Source organism: Malus sylvestris, chromosome 10 (genome assembly GCF_916048215.2).
Source record: "Malus sylvestris chromosome 10, drMalSylv7.2, whole genome shotgun sequence".
NCBI lineage: Eukaryota > Viridiplantae > Streptophyta > Magnoliopsida > Rosales > Rosaceae > Malus > Malus sylvestris.
This window is the reverse complement of record NC_062269.1, coordinates 40,523,026-40,541,120: the sequence shown is the minus strand read 5'-3', so window position 1 is coordinate 40,541,120 and position 18,095 is coordinate 40,523,026. Positions and strand designations below refer to the sequence as shown.

The following is an 18,095-nucleotide window of genomic DNA, read 5'->3' as shown; positions in this document are numbered from 1 at the left end:
GAAGTACCAAAAATAAAAGAGTCCAAACTTTTGTTTGGTACGTATTCATAGATTAGCATCTTCTCTTCATCTTCAACGCAACAACCTATAATCTTGACAAGGTTTCCTGTGTTGGAGTTTCGCAATTATCTTAACTTCATTCTTCAACTCAACAATTCCTTGACCAGAATGCTTTGATAGTCGTTTCACCGCTACTTCCTTCCCATTATGAAGTACACGCTGAAATTATAATCCAAGTACTTATGTTACAGTTCATTTTTAAAGGCTTCAAACATGAATTGTCATGTTTGTTGTAAACTTCTAGGTTAACTTGAAGTTATGCTTGATTCGGAAAAGTATAGAAGGCTAACTACCTTATAGACTGAGCCAAAACCTCCTTTCCCAAGTTTGTTTGCTACAGAGAAATTGTCCGTGGCCGCTGCGATGGTTGTTAGATCAAAGAATGGTAATTCTGAGTTTATTTCACTTTGATCATCAAGATCTGTTCTATCTTCCATGAAAAACATATTTTTTATTCTGCCTCCCTACTGTCATGAAATACATAACAAGCAATGCAACGTTATAGCCTTTTGGTCATTAACAATCAGTATTGCGCGACACTACAAGAAAACTTACAATAACAGTTGGCATCAGTTTTACATAATAGAGTGAGTAAAAGGCCTCATAGTATACCCATCCAGTAGCCCCTAATAAGTCTTTTACCCATCTCATTTTGTTCAACTAACATTAGTGACCATAATAGTTTTTTTTTTTTTTGTCAAACGATAAATTTGTATATTAGATGTTAAATTAAAGAGCCGACGGAGTTCGAACCCACGTTGTGGTGCAAGGGCAACACTATCATCTCCACCACTGTGGTAGAGGGTCACTTGCAACATGATAGTTTATTAATGTAGTGTTGATGTAACAGAAGACGGACACAAGAGGGATGCTAATTACGACAGAGAGAGAATTATTTACCTTTCCTCTTTCTCCTTATCAACCAACACAAAAGGAAAACTAGGACAAGGAACACAAGAGCGGATACTAGTGAAATTGCCAGCCTTGCCTTCTTGCTAATTACAGAACCATTTGCAAATTGAGCTACAAGAACATAAAATAAAAATAAAAATCCAAAGAATTCAACAGTTGTGAACTGTAAATAGTAGCAAATCACTATAAAAAATGAAGGAAAAATATGGGGTTTTCTCATGTGCGAGATAATTGTGGGATGTAAGTAGATAGACGGATCAGGGCAAAGTACAATCGGTCAATCAACATGCAACTACGTATTATCCAACAAGATTTATCTCGTAGTAGATAAATTCTGATAAAAAGTGTAGAATACAAAATATTGTGAGTAGGAAAAATAAAGTGATTACCTAGAGTAGTTGCATCCACTCGTACATACAAGTCCTGCCCAACATTTGAAAAAGTTCTTTTGTGGGTCACATGCTTCTGAACCTCTTCAACAGGTTGATCAATTGTTGCCTGCAAGTATTGAGGCAGCGGATGATGGTAATGCTGAGCCCATTCTTCAGTCTCCTCTTGGAATAACGCCTACTGTTTCTGGTAATGTCATACCAGAGACTGACACCGCTGATACGCATATTAGTATTCAATCCCCTGGGATTTCGCATATTAGCAATTCTATGACCGGATCGCTGTCTCCAGATGGATCACATCCTCAGAATGGTCTTTCTTATGGTCAGCATTTGGGCAACACCATTGTCCCAAACAATCTTGGCCCACATGATCTCTGTGACGACTCTAGCACTCCTCCTGGCTTGGATCAGGTCGAGATGGTAGCTCAGAAGAGTCAGCAGTTGGGCAACACAGATGTCCCAAATAATTTTGGCATGCAGGATCCTCATGACAACCATAGCATTCCCCCTGGTTTTGAACATGTTGCGACATTAGCTAAGGATGTCATCGATATTGTCAATCACATAGAAGGCTGTGATATGGATGGTTTTACTCCTGTGTTATCTAATAGTCAACGGAAAAAACAAAAGCAGCTTGCCAATCTTAATCAACCCTCTGATAAATGAAGGTTCTCTTCTGGAATACCAGCTCGTTATAAATGAAGGTTCTCTTCTGGAATATCCGTGGCATTGGTAACGATGACTCTCGGACGGAGCTCTCTAACATCTGTCGGTTGCATCACCCGGATTTGGTTTGCATTGCGGAGCCTATGGTGACTTTTAATTCTATTTCAGCTGCTTATTGGGATTCTTTAAATCTTTCTGCTCTTACTTTTAATTCTAGAGGAACTCTTGCTCCTAACCTTTGGTTACTAACATCTTCGGCTTGTTCAGACCCTTTAGTTATTTCTATCTCGGATCAACAGGTTACGGTTCGCTGTACTTTTGACCATATCCCAAGCCAGTTCACATTTGTTTATGCAAGCACTTCACCTATCAAAAGAAGAGACTTGTGGGCTGATTTTATCTCTCTGCGCCCACAAACACATGTTCCATGGATGGCTATTGGTGATTTCAATGCTATCTTGGGCGCCCATGAGCAGATGGGAGGAGGCAGACCGTCCCAAGCTTCATGCGCTCAGTTTAGTAATATGTCTGACACTTGCAACTTTACCCACTTGAACACATCTGGGGCAGCCTTTACATGGTCTAATGGCTGGAGGTCACGTGGTCGCACTGAAAGAAGGTTAGATCGCTCCTTGTGTGATATAAGCTGGTTTGATTCTTGGCCCCACTCTAACTGCATAGCATTGCCAAAGGTAGTCTCAGATCACAACCCCCTTATCTTCTCTGGTTCTAGAGTTTTGAGCAGTGGTCATCGTCCTTTCCGTTTTCAATCAATGTGGGTTCAACATCCATCTTTTCGAGAAACTGTAACTCATTGCTGGAGAAATACAATTGTCTATGGTTGTCCTATGTTTATCATTCTGCAAAAATTGAAAGCTCTAAAAACCTGCTTGCGCCAATGGAATTTTTCGGTCTTTGGTGACGTCCATAATAGAGTGGCTAATGCTCGGCATAATCTTTCTATGATTCAACAAAGAATTTCAACTGAGGGTATAAATAATGATCTTTTCGAGGAGGAGATTGTCGCCAAGACTACAGTAATGGAGTCTCTCCAAATGCAGGAGGCATTTTGGAAAGATAGAGCTCGTGTTAAGTGGTTAACTAAAGGGGATAAAAATTCTTCTTTCTTTCATGCCTATGCTCGTATTAAATCATCCAGCTCTCATATCAGTTGTATTCTTGATGGAAACAATCTTCTTACTGACCCGCTGGCAATTGAGAACCATATTGTTAATTTCTATCAGACTTTGTTCGGCTCTTCTTTCACCCCTTCAGGAATTGATGAGGTTTGTGAAGTCATCCAGCCGATGGTCACAGACTCTGAAAATGATATCTTATTTGCATTACCTACTGATGAGGAAATTAAGGAGGCAGTTTTCTCATTAAGTGCTTCCAGTGCGCCAGGGCCAGATGGTTTTCCAGGTTTTTTCTATCATCACTGTTGGGATATTGTCAGCTTTGATGTTATTCAATTTGTGAAGCAATTCTTTCAATCAAATTGGTTATACCCCAATGCCAATAGTAATTTCTTAGTTTTGATTCCGAAGGTGGAATACGCTATTTCCATGACTCATTTTAGACCTATTGCTTTGGCAAACTTTCTCTTTAAGATTATTCCCAAAATTTTGGCAGTTCGTCTTTCTCATGTTGTTCAATGCATTATTTCTCCGCATCAAGCTGCTTTTATACCTGGCCGACGTATCACAGATTGTATTGGCCTAGTTTCAGAATGTTTCAATGTGCTTGACAAAAAAACTCGTGGTGGCAATATGGGAGTCAAAGTTGATATAGCTAAGGCTTTTGATACTTTAGATTGGTCATTTCTTTTGCGGGTGCTTACTAACTTTGGGTTCTCCACTTGTTTTATAGACTGGGTTTCTACCATCTTAAGTTCTGCTAAATTGTCCATCCTAATTAATGGTTCCCCGCATGGTTTTTTCTCTTGTTCCCGAGGAGTGCGCCAAGGGGATCCTCTCTCTCCGTTACTTTTCTGTCTAGCTGAGGAAGCTTTATCAAGGGGCCTGAGTCGTCTTCAACTTGATGGACTTACTGAGCCAACTTTTGCTCCAAGAGGTTGTATCTCTCCTTCTCACGTTCTCTATGCAAATGACTTATTCATTTTCTGTAGAAGTGATAGTGTCACTCTGCGTAATTTGCAAGGTTTCTTCGATAGCTATAGTAGAGCCTCTGGTCAATTTATCAATAAGGCAAAAAGTACTTTCTACTTGGGCTCTACCTCAAGGCATCGCAAAGCTGTGGTTGAGAGTTACTTGGGTTTCAAAGAAGGCAAAACACCTTTTGTCTACTTAGGAGTTCCAATCTTCTGTGGCAAGCCTAAAAGGAGTCATCTTCAAGCATTGGCAGATAAAGCTAAAGCTAAGTTAACTGGTTGGAAGGGGAAACTTTTATCTATGGCAGGAAGAGTTCAACTCACTCAATCAGTTTTTCAAAGTATGCTCTTGCATAGCTTTTCTGTTTATAAGTGGCCTTCTTCCTTGCTAAGGCCTCTTTCAAGATGTGCTCGCAATTTTATATGGTCTGGTGACGTAACCTCCAAGAAGTCTGTTACCGTTTCTTGGCGTCAGATATGTGCTCCGAAGAATGAAGGTGGTTTGGGTTTGCGTGATCTTGGCTCTCTTAACACTACTGCTCTCTTAAAGCTTGGATGGCTTATTATTACTACTGATTCCCCTTGGAGTATTTATCTTCGGGAACGTTTCAAGCTACATGGTCGCCTATATTCTTGTAGTTATAAGCGATCTTCTATATGGCCTGGTATTAAATCCATTCTTCATATCTTGTTTCAGAATTGTCGTTGGGTGATTGGAAATGGTTCTACCACTTCCCTTTGGGTTGATAAATGGCTGGATAAGCCTATTGTGGACGTCGTTGGTGCAACAGAGATTGCTCATTCTTTATCTCGTACTAAGGTCTCAAATATTATTCGTATGGGAAAATGGGTTATTCCTTATATTTTTTCTTCTACTTTCCCAGACTCGTTTTAGAAATGCCTCTTCCAATTGATGAGGATAAAGACGTTTTAATTTGGGAAGTTTCTACTTCTGGTGTTTTTTCGTTCTCCGATGGCTATGAAATTGTTCGTCGTCGGTTTCCTGTTAAGAGTTGGGCTTCCATTATCTGGCGTCCTTTCATCCCACCTCGTTACTCTATTTTAGTTTGGAAGATTCTATCCAACAAGCTCCCAACGGAGGATCAACTTCAGCGCCGAGGCATCCCGCTGACTCCAATATGCCAACTATGTCACAAGAATTCTAAATCTATTGACCACTTATTTTCTAGCTGTGAATTTGCACAATGTGCTTGGCGTTGGCTAGCTACCCAATTTGGCACTATTACTCCACCTACGGGCTCCCTCTCTGATCTATGGCTTGTTTTTCTGTCAAAGCGGTTTTCTCCACATCTTCGCAATGTCTGGATAGCTTCAGGGTTTTTCTTACTAATGACTATTTGGAAGATGTGTAATAAAGTGAAGTTTGAAGGCAAACCTCCCTCCTTCTCACGTCTCTGCCGCTCCACCTCAGCCTGGATTAGGCAAGTTGGAGCTATCACCCCTGGCCATGTACGAGGCATTTTGGATAGGCAACTTTTAGTTTCTCTTGGAATATCGCCTAATTCCTGTAAAGCTCATTCTATTGTCCCTGTTCTTTGGCACCCCCCTCTTTTTTCTTGGGTTAAAGTGAATACTGATGGCCTTGCTAAAGGTAATCCGGGTACTGCGGCATGTGGCGGGGTTTTTCGTGACTCTGCAGGTTATTTTCTTGGTGGTTTCTCCCTAAGCTTGGGCCATCGTACTTCTTTCTATGCGGAGCTCCATGCTGTCATCCTTGCTGTCGAATTGGCCCACGCGCGGGGTTGGCAAAATTTATGGCTTGAAAGCGACTCTTCTAGTGTAATATCATGTTTTGCTTCTGGATCTTTCTCTCCCCCTTGGTCACTCCAGACACGCTGGAACAATTGTACTCTCCTTTTGCAGAACATGGTTTTTCGTTGCTCTCATATTTTTCGAGAAGGGAATGTTGTTGCTGACAAATTAGCCAATTTAGGGCTTCTATCATCTTCACTTGTTTGGCATTCCGCTCCCCCTATAAAGATCCTTCCTCCTCTGCACTCAGATTTCTTGGGCATGCCAACCTACAGGTTTGTCTCCTCTTCTTGATGTGTGTTCTCCTTTCTTTTCCTAACCTTTTTGGATTCCCTTTTGTTTTGCAGCTTGTCTTGCAGGTTATTACCTTTTAGGTTTATAGAGGGGTTTGGGCTTATGTCCCCCCAGTCTTTTCCTTGTATTTTCTTTTCCAAGAGGGGTACGGTCTATGTCCCCCCCTCTTTTGTATTTCCTTTCTCAAAAGGGGTAAGGTGCATGTCCCCCCCTTTTTTGTATTTCTTTTCTCTTGTTCTATGAGGGGTTAGGTTTATGTCCCCCCCTGTCTAGGTGTATCTTCTTTTTTCTTATCAATAAATTTCCCTCGTACCGCCGAGGTTCTCCAAAAAAAAAAAAAAAAAAAAAAAAAAGTCCCCGTACCACGTCACACAACCCTTCCCTCCATCCCTTTCGTCTGCATTTGTGTATGCCGTGCAAGAACAATTCTTCCTGCACTCTTGCTCACACCCTTTCAGACTCAAACTCATATTCACACGTGCCTAAGATGAATCGGGTACCTTCACGCGTGCCACCCTGACAAACCCATCCCCTTTTTGGCATGTAGACGCTCCCGATTTTCTCAGGCATCCAGCCCCTCCAACTCTCAGAGACCAATCCCGGGGGAACTTGGGTTTAAATCCGGGCAGACAGAGGCAAGAGAAGTTATAATTACTGTATGGGTCACAGTTACTATTTGGACCACACTTAAATACTCTCCATGGGAATTTATCAAATATAACAAAAAAAATTATATGAATAACTAATTGTTAGACTTAACACTTCTTATGCTATAATCTCTAACTAAAACTTTCTCCTTTTTTTTTTCTTTTCTTTTCCAAACAAAGAGCAAAAATTGATTGGCAAAAGCTATTAGCTTTGCCTCTAATTGATTGGCAAAAGCTATTAGATTTGTCAATCTTCCATTGACACAAGAAACCTAATTTTTCTAATATGCGCTAAAGAATTTCTATTCCGTAAACTTTACAAAAATTGACAGTTCGTTCTTCAATAAAATTCAACCGAAGGAAGAAACTACAAAAGCAAAGAGAAAACATAGACTAGGAAGAATGAAAAAAAATTAACCATGTACAATCACCTTCGTAGTTTAGGGTTGCACAAAGTCTCCACAGTAGCCGATGCCTTCACTATATCTCCACCATTTTTTAGGTTTTGCCGTCCAAAATATCAATCTAATAGGGTTTTGGTTTTTTTAATTTATTTGGTTTTAAAGTTTAAGGGTATTTGTGTCTATTTAAGTGATATTTTGGATATATTTGAAAGTTTTTATAAAAACTAACATTTTTGAAATTAAGGGCTAATATTTGGCTATATTTGATAAATACTCACTGTCCATAGTAGTCACACCACTCACTAGGGTTAGAGCTTACTTCAATCCTTTTGTTTTCTTGATCTCGCCATACGAACCGTTGAAAAGTTTTTGATTCATCTACCACTCCCCTTGTGAAAACTAAGCCATTTGGAACAGTATACACCAGATATGTCTCATCTTTATTGTTCACAAAGCTGCGGTGACTATTAGATGTTATCTCGGGGAACCCGCTCAATCTCTGTCCGGTCCAAGGTCAGGCTCGAAACCATTTGGTTCGACCCTTGTACATAACCAACTGCGGAAACCCGTTTGGGTCAATCTTGTTGTGCTAGGATAGCACCAAACCCGTTGGAACCAACTCAAGCTAACCCACAGGAAATTTATCAAATGAAAATGCAAGAACAAAATATTAAAGAACACCAAGATTTTAACGAGGTTCCTCAACAGTCAGTGTAACTGGAGTACGTCCTCGGAGCAGTAGGAGCTCACCCAATAATCCACTATCAACCAAATGGGAGTTTACAAAGTGTTGGCAATCTCATAACCCAAATAACCCAATACACCCAATAGCTCTCACACACCACATAAACAAATAGAGAAAGAAATATAATGAATAATTTCTTCTCTATACATATAGCTCAAAGCTATTACAACAACAACTACTTTGGTGAATGATTACTAACCAAATGAAGCAGCAGCTTTTTTTTTCTGTTTGGGCTCTCTGCAACTCTCCTTCTCTCGGCAGCTCACTCTTCTCTCTTCTGCTCTCTACACAAAATGAGCCCTCACTCTCTTCTCTTCTACCCGAAACAACAACAATAATTATGGTAATAAAAAAACCACAAAAGAAAAAAAACATCATCATGATGCCTCCTCATCATGATGTTTTCTCATCATTTTGTCTTTCACCTTTTTTTTCTTTTGATTTCTTTATTAGCCGAAAGGTGATGGCTTGTTTTGGCCATAATTCAACAATCTCCACCTTGGCCAAATTCCGAAAACGCCATGATAAGCTAACCAACACAATTGACCCAAAAAATCACTCCCAAACACTAGCAAGAGAACAACTCATGCCGAGCCAAATGCTCCAAAAACTCCTACTGCTCAACGCCTTCTTTATATAGGCATAATGTGAGCCAAGTTCAAACAGTGAACAAACTTGGCTACACCAACAACCTTAGTCAACATATCAGCGAGGTTGTCTTTAGTTGGAATCTTCTGGAGAATGAGTTCCCCTTCACCAACAATTTCACGAACAAAGTGATAACGCACATCTATGTGCTTGGTCCTCGCATGATGAACCTGATACTTAGCCAAATAAATGGCACTTTGACTATCACAATGTACCTCCACCTGCTTCTGATCAACCCCCAAATCCCTAATCAGCCCATGTATCCAAATGACCTCCTTTATAGCTTCAGCAACTGCCATATATTCAGCCTCTGTAGTAGACAAGGCAACAGACGACTGCAAAATGGACCTCCAACAAACTGGCCCTTTAGCCATAGTAAACACATAGCCTGTAGTAGACTTCCTTCCATCCAGATCACCTGCATAATCTGAATCAACATAACCAACTGCAAAATGACCAATACCAGAGTCATCTCTCTCAAAGCATAAACCAACATCTCGAGTACCATGGAGATACCTCAATATCCACTTAGCTGCTTGCCAATGCTCTTTACCTGGATTATGCATATATCGACTCACCATGCCAACTGCATGAGCAATATCCGGTCTAGAGCATACCATTGCATACATCAAACTACCAACCAAATTTGCATATGGTATATTTTTCATTTGCAGCTTCTCTTTATCAGTTTAGGGACACTGTAGAGAACTCAATTTAAAATGAGGAGCCAAAGGGGTACTAACCGGTTTGGTTGAATCATGAACTCCAAACTTCCGAATCAACTTCTCAAGGTATTGTCTTTGATTCAAACTGACCAAACCCTTCTCTCTATCTCTAGTGATCTCCATGCCAAGGATCTTCTTTGCTTCACCAAGATCCTTCATCTCAAACTCATTCTTCATTTGGTTTTTCAATTTCTCAATCTCCTCAACATTCTTTGAGGTAATCAACATATCATCAACATATATCAATAAATAAATGAAAGACCCATCTTGCAACTTCTTGAAGTACACACAATGATCATATTGACTTCTAGAATAATTTTGGCCTCTCATAAATTTATCAAACCTCAAATACCATTGCCTTGGAGATTGCTTCAAGCCATAAAGCGATTTCTTCAATTTGCAAAACAAATTTTCCTTCCCTTTCACTATATACCCATCCGGTTGACACATATAAATCTCTTCATTCAAATCACCATGTAGGAAAGCCGTCTTCACATCAAGTTGCACAAGCTCAAGATCATATTGTGCAACAAGAGCTAACATAATACGAATTGAAGAGTGTTTCACAACCGGAGAAAATATTTCATTGTAGTCAATGCCCTCCTTTTGTGCATACCCTTTAGCAACTAATCTTGCTTTGAATCTCACATTGCTTTTCTCATCAGCATCTTCCTTCTTGGCATACACCCATTTGCAACCGATAGCTTTCTTGCCCTTAGGCAATTTAGCTAACTCCCAAGTCTTGTTCTTCAAGAGAGAATTCATTTCATCACCCATGGCATTGCACCACCTATTCTTCTCCTCACTCTCAATAGCTTCCTCAAAATTGGATGGAATCTCTTCAGTGATAATAGGAAGAGCAAAAGCAACATAATCACTATACCGAGCTGGCTTGGTAATTTGTCTCTTTCCTCTGTTCTTGGCAATAGACTCTTGAGGTGAAACTTGCTCTTCAACTTGAATAGAATCTTCAAGTTCAACTTCTTCAACATCCTCATGGTCTCCAACTTCTTCACTTGTAGTGGCTTCGATATCAGCGGAAATAGGATTTGAAGTACCAGAGGCAACTTTCTCAAGCTCCACCTGTTGGACATCTTTCACATTTTTCTCAGAGTCTTTAAACATACTTTCTTCATCAAATGTCACATCTCTGCTGATTACAAGTTTTTTCATCTCTGGGCACCACAACCTGTAACCTTTGACACCACTACTAAAACCAAGAAAGATAGCCTTTTTGGCTCTAGGATCAAGTTTATTTTCAGTCACATGAAAATAAGCAGGTGAACCAAAAATACGGATATAGTCATAATCAGAAGAAGATTTTCCAGTCCATACCTCCATTGGTGTCTTACCCTGAATAGCAGCTGAGGGTAACCGGTTGATGATGTGACATGCATAATTAACTGTTTCTACCCAAAATGACTTGCTTAAACTCGACTGAGACAACATACATCTAACCTTCTCAAGCAAGGTTCGATTCAATCTTTCTGCAACTCCATTTTGTTGTGGAGTTCCCCGAACACTGAAATGTCTCACAATTCCTTCCTCTTTGCAAACTTTAAAGAAAGGATCGGATGTGTATTCACCACCATTATCCGATCTCAAAATCTTAATCTTTCTCCCAGTCTGGTTCTCAACCATTTTCTTCCAACCCAAGAAAATGCTTAACACCTCACTCTTGTGCTTCATAGTGTAGACCCAAGACCTTCTTGAATAATCATCAACAAAGGTCACGAACCAATGTCTACCACTCAAAGAGGGAGTCTTTGTAGGACCTCAAACATCCGAATGCACATAATCAAGAATGCCCTTCGTCTGATGTACAGCAGTACCAAACTTCACTCTAGTTTGCTTCCCCAAGACACAATGCTCACAGAAATCAAGCTTACAAGTCGTGGCACCTTTTAGAAGACCTTGTTTCACAAGCCCTTGTAGAGCTTTCTCACCGGCATGGCCTAATCTCATATGCCACAATCTAGTAGTATCTGAATCAGATGTGCCCATATTTTCAGAGACTACAGATGCTTCACCTGTCACAGTGCTTCCCTGCAATAAATACAAATGGCCACATCTAGGAGCTTTCATCACAACAAGTGCACCATAAGTAACTTTCAATGTCTGTCCATCTGAATGAAACCTGAAACCCTTGGATTCCAAAGTACCCAAAGAAATAAGATTTTTCTTCAAATTCGGTACATACCGAACACCTGTCAACTCTTTAACCATGCCATCATGTAACTTCAAACGAACTGTACCAATCCCTTTTGTTGTGCAAGGATTGTCATCTCCCATGAACACAACGCCACCATCAAACTCTTTCAAGCTTGAAAACCAATCCTTGTGAGGAGTCATATGATGAGTACAACCCGTATCCAACACCCACTTAATAGCACAATCAAATGATGAGGAAGTGGTTAAAGCAAAATCAGAAAAATCTGTTTCAACCTCAGCAACATTAGCTTCAGAACTTTCTTTGCCTTTGGTCTTCAATTTAGGACAATCTTTCTTCCAATGGCCCTTATTACGACAAAAGGCACATTCATCCCTTTCCAAAGGTTTTCTACCTTTAGAGTTTCCTCTAGGTCGAGACTGTGATTTTTTTCTGCTAGAAGATGATCTTCTCTCCGATGATCTACCTCTAACAAATAAAGCTTCAGAGGTACCATCATGATTTTTATCTCTATGCCTCATTTCATAATTCATCAAGGCATTTAACACATCTTCAAATTTCACAGTTTCTTTACCATGCATAATAGTGGTAACAAAATGCTCATAAGAGTCCGGCAAGGAATTCAACAATATTAAGGCCTTATCTTCATCCTTAATATCCTCATCTAAATTTAACAAGTCGGCAATCAACTTATTAAAAGCATCAAGGTGTCTAATCATTTTTGTACCTTCTTTGTATTGGAAGCGGTAGAGCTTTTTCTTCAAGTGTAGCCGGTTCTCTGCACTCTTTGTCATATACTTGTCTTCAAATTTTTGCCACAACACACTTGCTAATGTCTCCCGCATCACAAAATACTTCTGAGTTTTTGCAAGGCACAACCGAATTGAAGAGCAAGCCCACAAATTTAATTTCTCCCATTCCGGCTTCGACATAACTTCCGGCTTCTCTCCCAAAGCGGCAAGTAGATCTTGTTGAGCCAACACATCTTTGACCTCACATTGCCACATCCCGAAGTTGTTTGTGCCATCAAACTTTTCCACTTCGAACTTTGCATTTTGCACCGTAGTTCTTGCAAACCGAGAGCTGCTTCCAAAAGGATTCTCATCTTGCCCGTCTGACATCTTTGGCAACTAGACAGTACCCAAGAGCAACCAGTGCTCTGATACCAATTGTTGTGCTAGGATAGCACCAAACCCGTTGGAACCAACTCAAGCTAACCCACAGGAAATTTATCAAATGAAAATGCAAGAACAAAATATTAAAGAACACTAAGATTTTAACGAGGTTCCTCAACAGTCAGTGTAACTGGAGTACGTCCTCGGAGCAGTAGGAGCTCACCCAATAATCCACTATCAACCAAATGGGAGTTTACAAAGTGTTGGCAATCTCATAACCCAAATAACCCAATACACCCAATAGCTCTCACACACCACATAAACAAATAGAGAAAGAAATATAATGAATAATTTCTTCTCTATACATATAGCTCAAAGCTATTACAACAACAACTACTTTGGTGAATGATTACTAACCAAATGAAGCAGCAGCTTCTTTTTTCTGTTTGGGCTCTCTGCAACTCTCCTTCTCTCGGCAGCTCACTCTTCTCTCTTCTGCTCTCTACACAAAATGAGCCCTCACTCTCTTTTCTTCTACCCGAAACAACAACAATAATTATGGTAATAAAAAAACCACAAAAGAAAAAAAACATCATCATGATGCCTCCTCATCATGATGTTTTCTCATCATTTTGTCTTTCACCTTTTTTTTCTTTTGATTTCTTTATTAGCCGAAAGGTGATGGCTTGTTTTGGCCATAATTCAACAAATCTCATATGAAAAATTCCCCGATCTGGGATCATCGTGGGACTTCCAAGATTTTAGGATCCAGTTCAGCCCTGACCGCCGGTTCAGCCCAATCTTCATCAACGGAAGCACTGTATCTGAGGGGTAATCAAAGCCTTGCCACAGCACCGTTTAGCTACTACCGTTATTCTCAAGCAATACAAGATTTCCTGTATCCAAAAGTTTGGCTATTACGGAATTGTTTGGCGAAGAGACTCTGACATTAGCAGACCAAAGAGAGGTATTTTGGTCCTTCCCATAAATGATAAGGTCTCCATGATCTCCATGAATCGCTAGGAGCCCAGCTCCATCAAGAGGAATTATGGGGTTGTCTCTGTTTGCAGTCCAGACGATGGTTTGGACTGGAATTTTGTTGTACCAAACTCCGACGTAACGGTTATGAGAATTGCGTGGGCTATAAAACCAGAGTGCAAAGATTTTAGTGGTGGAGAGAAGAACGTCGCCATCTCATAGGGGTTCGTTTGGTGTAATGGCGTCTATTGTAAACTTTATGTGGTTATATAATTAAAACACAAAACAAGGAGTTGGCTGACTTGATTGTGAAGTAATAGCCATTGGATACCAAGTGGAATGATGTAAGATGTGGCAACACCAAAGTCTTCTACAAAGCACCTAGCCGGATACAACTACTTTATAGGAAGCGTTAGTTGTATCTCTAGGGTTTGCAGGGACCTTAGTATTTATACTGGCTAAGGCATTAAGGTTCCATCCATAAAGGAATCCCAAATCCTACTTTTTTAGCCTATTAGTTAGGTATCATAATCACATAAAATCAAGGACTCCATCACTCTTGTAGTACAAGACACCTAATATAAGATTAATATCTTTAGGAAATCAAATCACAACATCTACATTAATCTCCAATATTACATTCCTATTATATGTTGTAGACCATTTAAGGTTGATTTACATCGGAATAAATCCAACATTCTCCCACTGGTCTACACATATAATATTTATGTTTATACTTGAAATTGGAAATTAATGTCACTTTAATGGCCATGTAGTTGTGGTAACATCATATCCTTGATACAAGTTTCTGTCAAATAAGTCTTTCAACATGGAACTAACAAGGTTGTAAGGTTGACACAACCCAAAACCTTCATAATCACACATGCTAAAATCCTCATCCACATAAAACACCGTCAAATTATGATTGTAGAGATGAACTTTATCATCTCAGGTCCTCTTTAATGCAAACTTCTACTGCAATTGCAAACAAAACTTCATAAAACATAATTAATTCAACACCTACGAGCAAGATGAATTAACATGTTTTTGACACTAGTTCATATACCATATTAGTTACTTTCGTGAGAAAATTTTCAACTCTTATGAGCAAGATGAAAAAACCCTCACAACTAATACAACATATAAATCATGTCATGCCATTTTAAGTCGAACCAAAAGAATTAATCCACACCTACGAGTAAGAAGATTAACCATTCCTTTATGACTTAAAATTCAATTTGCTTAACTGGATATCAGATATATCGTCATCTGATAATTGACCAACACATAAACATGTGACTACATGAATCCAATCGGAGATTAAACTGAATAAATGGATTCAATCAACCATACATACCTTATAGGTCATCTGCAAATGTAAGGCATTAATTACATGGAACTCAAGCTCCCACTGATTTGCAACATTATCACTTAATTTGCAAATCACTACTTAAATCATACTTTTGAAATATGCTTGTGGGAACACCCTTACTTAGTGAATGAATGCATATCACACTACTACAATATTAGCTTTAGGTGGCGGATATTAGAAAAATCTTGTCGGTTATATCGGACATAAAGTCCTGGTGGATATTTAGTGGCGGATATAAAAAAAATCCTGTCGGTTATAACTGATAGTATTTTTGAATCTTTTTTTAAAAATATTTTTGACAAATTCTGGTAGTTTTTAAGTTAATGGTGGTGGTTATAACTGACATAAATTGACTTTTTTATTGTTTTACTTTCTGGCAGTTATTATTTTAGTATGCTGGCAGTTATAACCGACAGAAATGAAAATTTTATTATTTTAAAATGTTATATTGATTAAAAATAAATAAATAAACACATATTAAATTTTTTTTTCACTCATGACCCTAAAGTCTAATGAACCCAATTCCCACGAGCCATAAATTTCCGAGAGAATAATAACAACAGACTACAATATGAAGCTCTATCATTTTTTGTAATAAGGATTATGCTCCCTCATAGGCAAGCAACAAGATACAAAGAAATTCAAACAATTTTTTTCAATGCGTCACAAAGCATATTATCTGGCACATAAACACACATGAACATCTGTTGTACTCCATCATGTCTGATTTTATTATTTTAAAATGTTATATTGATTAAAAAGAAATAAATAAACACATGTTTTAAATATATTTTTTTTCACTTATGACCCAATCGGATATAACCGACATGAACAAAGCAAAATTTTGGATGGCTGACAAAATAATCTTTTAATGTTTTTTTTTTTTTTGCGATTTTTTACACATGCTATTCGGAGTATATACAAACATATTTGACGGTTGGATCGTTGAAACTATTTTACATGGGTATTATCTATTAAACCAAACAATTATTTATTTAATTTTTAAAAACGTATTCTATTTAAATACATATTATTTATTTATTTATTAAACCAAACAATTATTATTTTATTTTTTAAAATCGTAACAAAATTTTGGGAGGGAATTTTGCCGCCATTTTGTTTCTGTCGGTTATAACTGACAGTAATGAAAATTTTCTGTCGGTTTATATTTTAAAAAACATTTCTGTCGGTTTTAACCGACAGTAATGAAAATTTTCCAAGATAAAACCCCTCAATCTCTTCTTTACGTAGGTGCCTTCTCCCTTCCCTCTTTTCTCCTATCCTTATTTCATTCTCCTTCTCTTCTCTCCTGATTTACTTCCGGTTCAACACTCACAACTGAGAGCCTCCAGGTCGCTCATCTGCAAGTTTTTCCGAATCGCTGTACGTCGGCCTTCGCCATTGACTTATCCCTCGAGACCTCACCATCATGTATTCAAGGTATGGATGTGTATTGATCCCAAGCAAATCATCCCCACATCACCCTTTTCTCAACCCACTGCAAGATATTTTCATAGCTTTCAGTTTTTTTGGTGGTTGGGGGGGTGCATCCTCCATCTCTTCAAAATTAACAAATTCTATCTCTTGGGTCAGAATCAAGATATAAAGATGGATGGAGGAAACCTAATGCAAAATTGGGAAATTTGGGTCTGCTATTTGAATGCCTCAGAGAAATTTAGTTGAATTTATCTGTGAAATTGTTGTTTTTTTTATTCCTAATGTGCTATTGAAACCTCTGGAGGCAGAGCACCCAATAATCGACTCCAATTTCCAGACCAACACAAAGTCATATTCTCTGCAGGTTCTTCTCTACCAGGTCAGCATCTATGCATTACAATAATATACTAACTATATATGTATGTATGTATGTATACATCTGAAAGTTTGTTTTTACATTTCGCTTCATCAGGTGCTTATAGTTTTGAATTTCATGTTTTATTATTTGTACCACTTGGGTTCTTTGGTATCTGATTGGTTGATTATGTCTGTGAACTTTTTGGGTTTATTGGGTTTTTAGTTCTTGGTTGTTTCTTTTGAGCAAGATTTGAAGTTTTGTTTCTCTTCTAGCAATTAACGATGCTTGGTTATTTGATATTTGTAGAGAAGTGGGCTTAATTTGAAAAGAGTTTTATAGAAAGGAGAACGCGGAGTGTTGGGTGGCTGGAAGAGGCGGGAGAGCTCATTCCTAAACAACCTAGCTGACCCCTTTTTGTTTAACTGGAAAATCACCGTTATGGTATAAAGAATAGTGCTAAGAGATTCTTTGAGATATTTGGTCATGGCTAAGAAGAACAAGAACCCAGGAAGGGGAAGGTATTATGGCAGTGCTTTTGGATTCTTTGAGAAATGATTCAGAAAGTGGTTTATATTTTTTTTTAATTATTAATATATTTTTTGTCGGTTTTATCCGACAAGAATGCTTTTATTTATTCTTATTAATAAATTCTCTGTCGATTATATCCGACAGAAGTTCTATCGGTTTTAGTATTTCCTGTCGGTTTTAGCCGACAGAAATGCTCTAATTTATTCATTATTAATATATTCTATGTTGGTTATATCCGACATAATTTCTGTCGGTTTTAGAGTATTTTCTATCGGAAAATTCATTTCCTGATGCTAGCAATTCTGTCGCTTATTATATCTGCCACTGCATCCATTTTCTGTCGGATTTTGCTTAAAATCCGATAGTAATATACGTTTTTTGTCTGTTTTTTGGACTGCCGGTTATAGATAATTTTGTATTAGTGTCACTACAAAATTGTATTTCTTTAACCTTTCCTTAACCCAAAAAAAAAAAATAAATAGCATAATCTCAATGAAAGGTGAAACTAAGACATTCACCGCTGTTTATACAAAACCATGTATTTCACAACCATCTATTTGCATTAATAATTCCATATTTGTGCTAAGTCCCCATGAGCCTCAAAATTTTTTCTAAAGATTAACAAATAATCAATCAAGGCATCCAAATGATTGCAAGTAAAAATATACACATACACCAAGTACTCATTCTGCAACTCAAACATATTATTGTCATTCGAGTCATGGCATAATTCTAATTTCATCAACCAAAACACATATTCA

General features: G+C 38.4%; 1 protein-coding gene across 8 annotated transcripts in view; it reads right to left on the bottom strand.

Annotated features, from left to right (window-relative positions):
- Positions 1-18,095, bottom strand: part of LOC126587929 (G-type lectin S-receptor-like serine/threonine-protein kinase At1g11410) — a 57,611-nt gene that overhangs the window by 17,908 nt on the left and 21,608 nt on the right. The gene's annotated exons all lie outside the window — the stretch shown is intronic.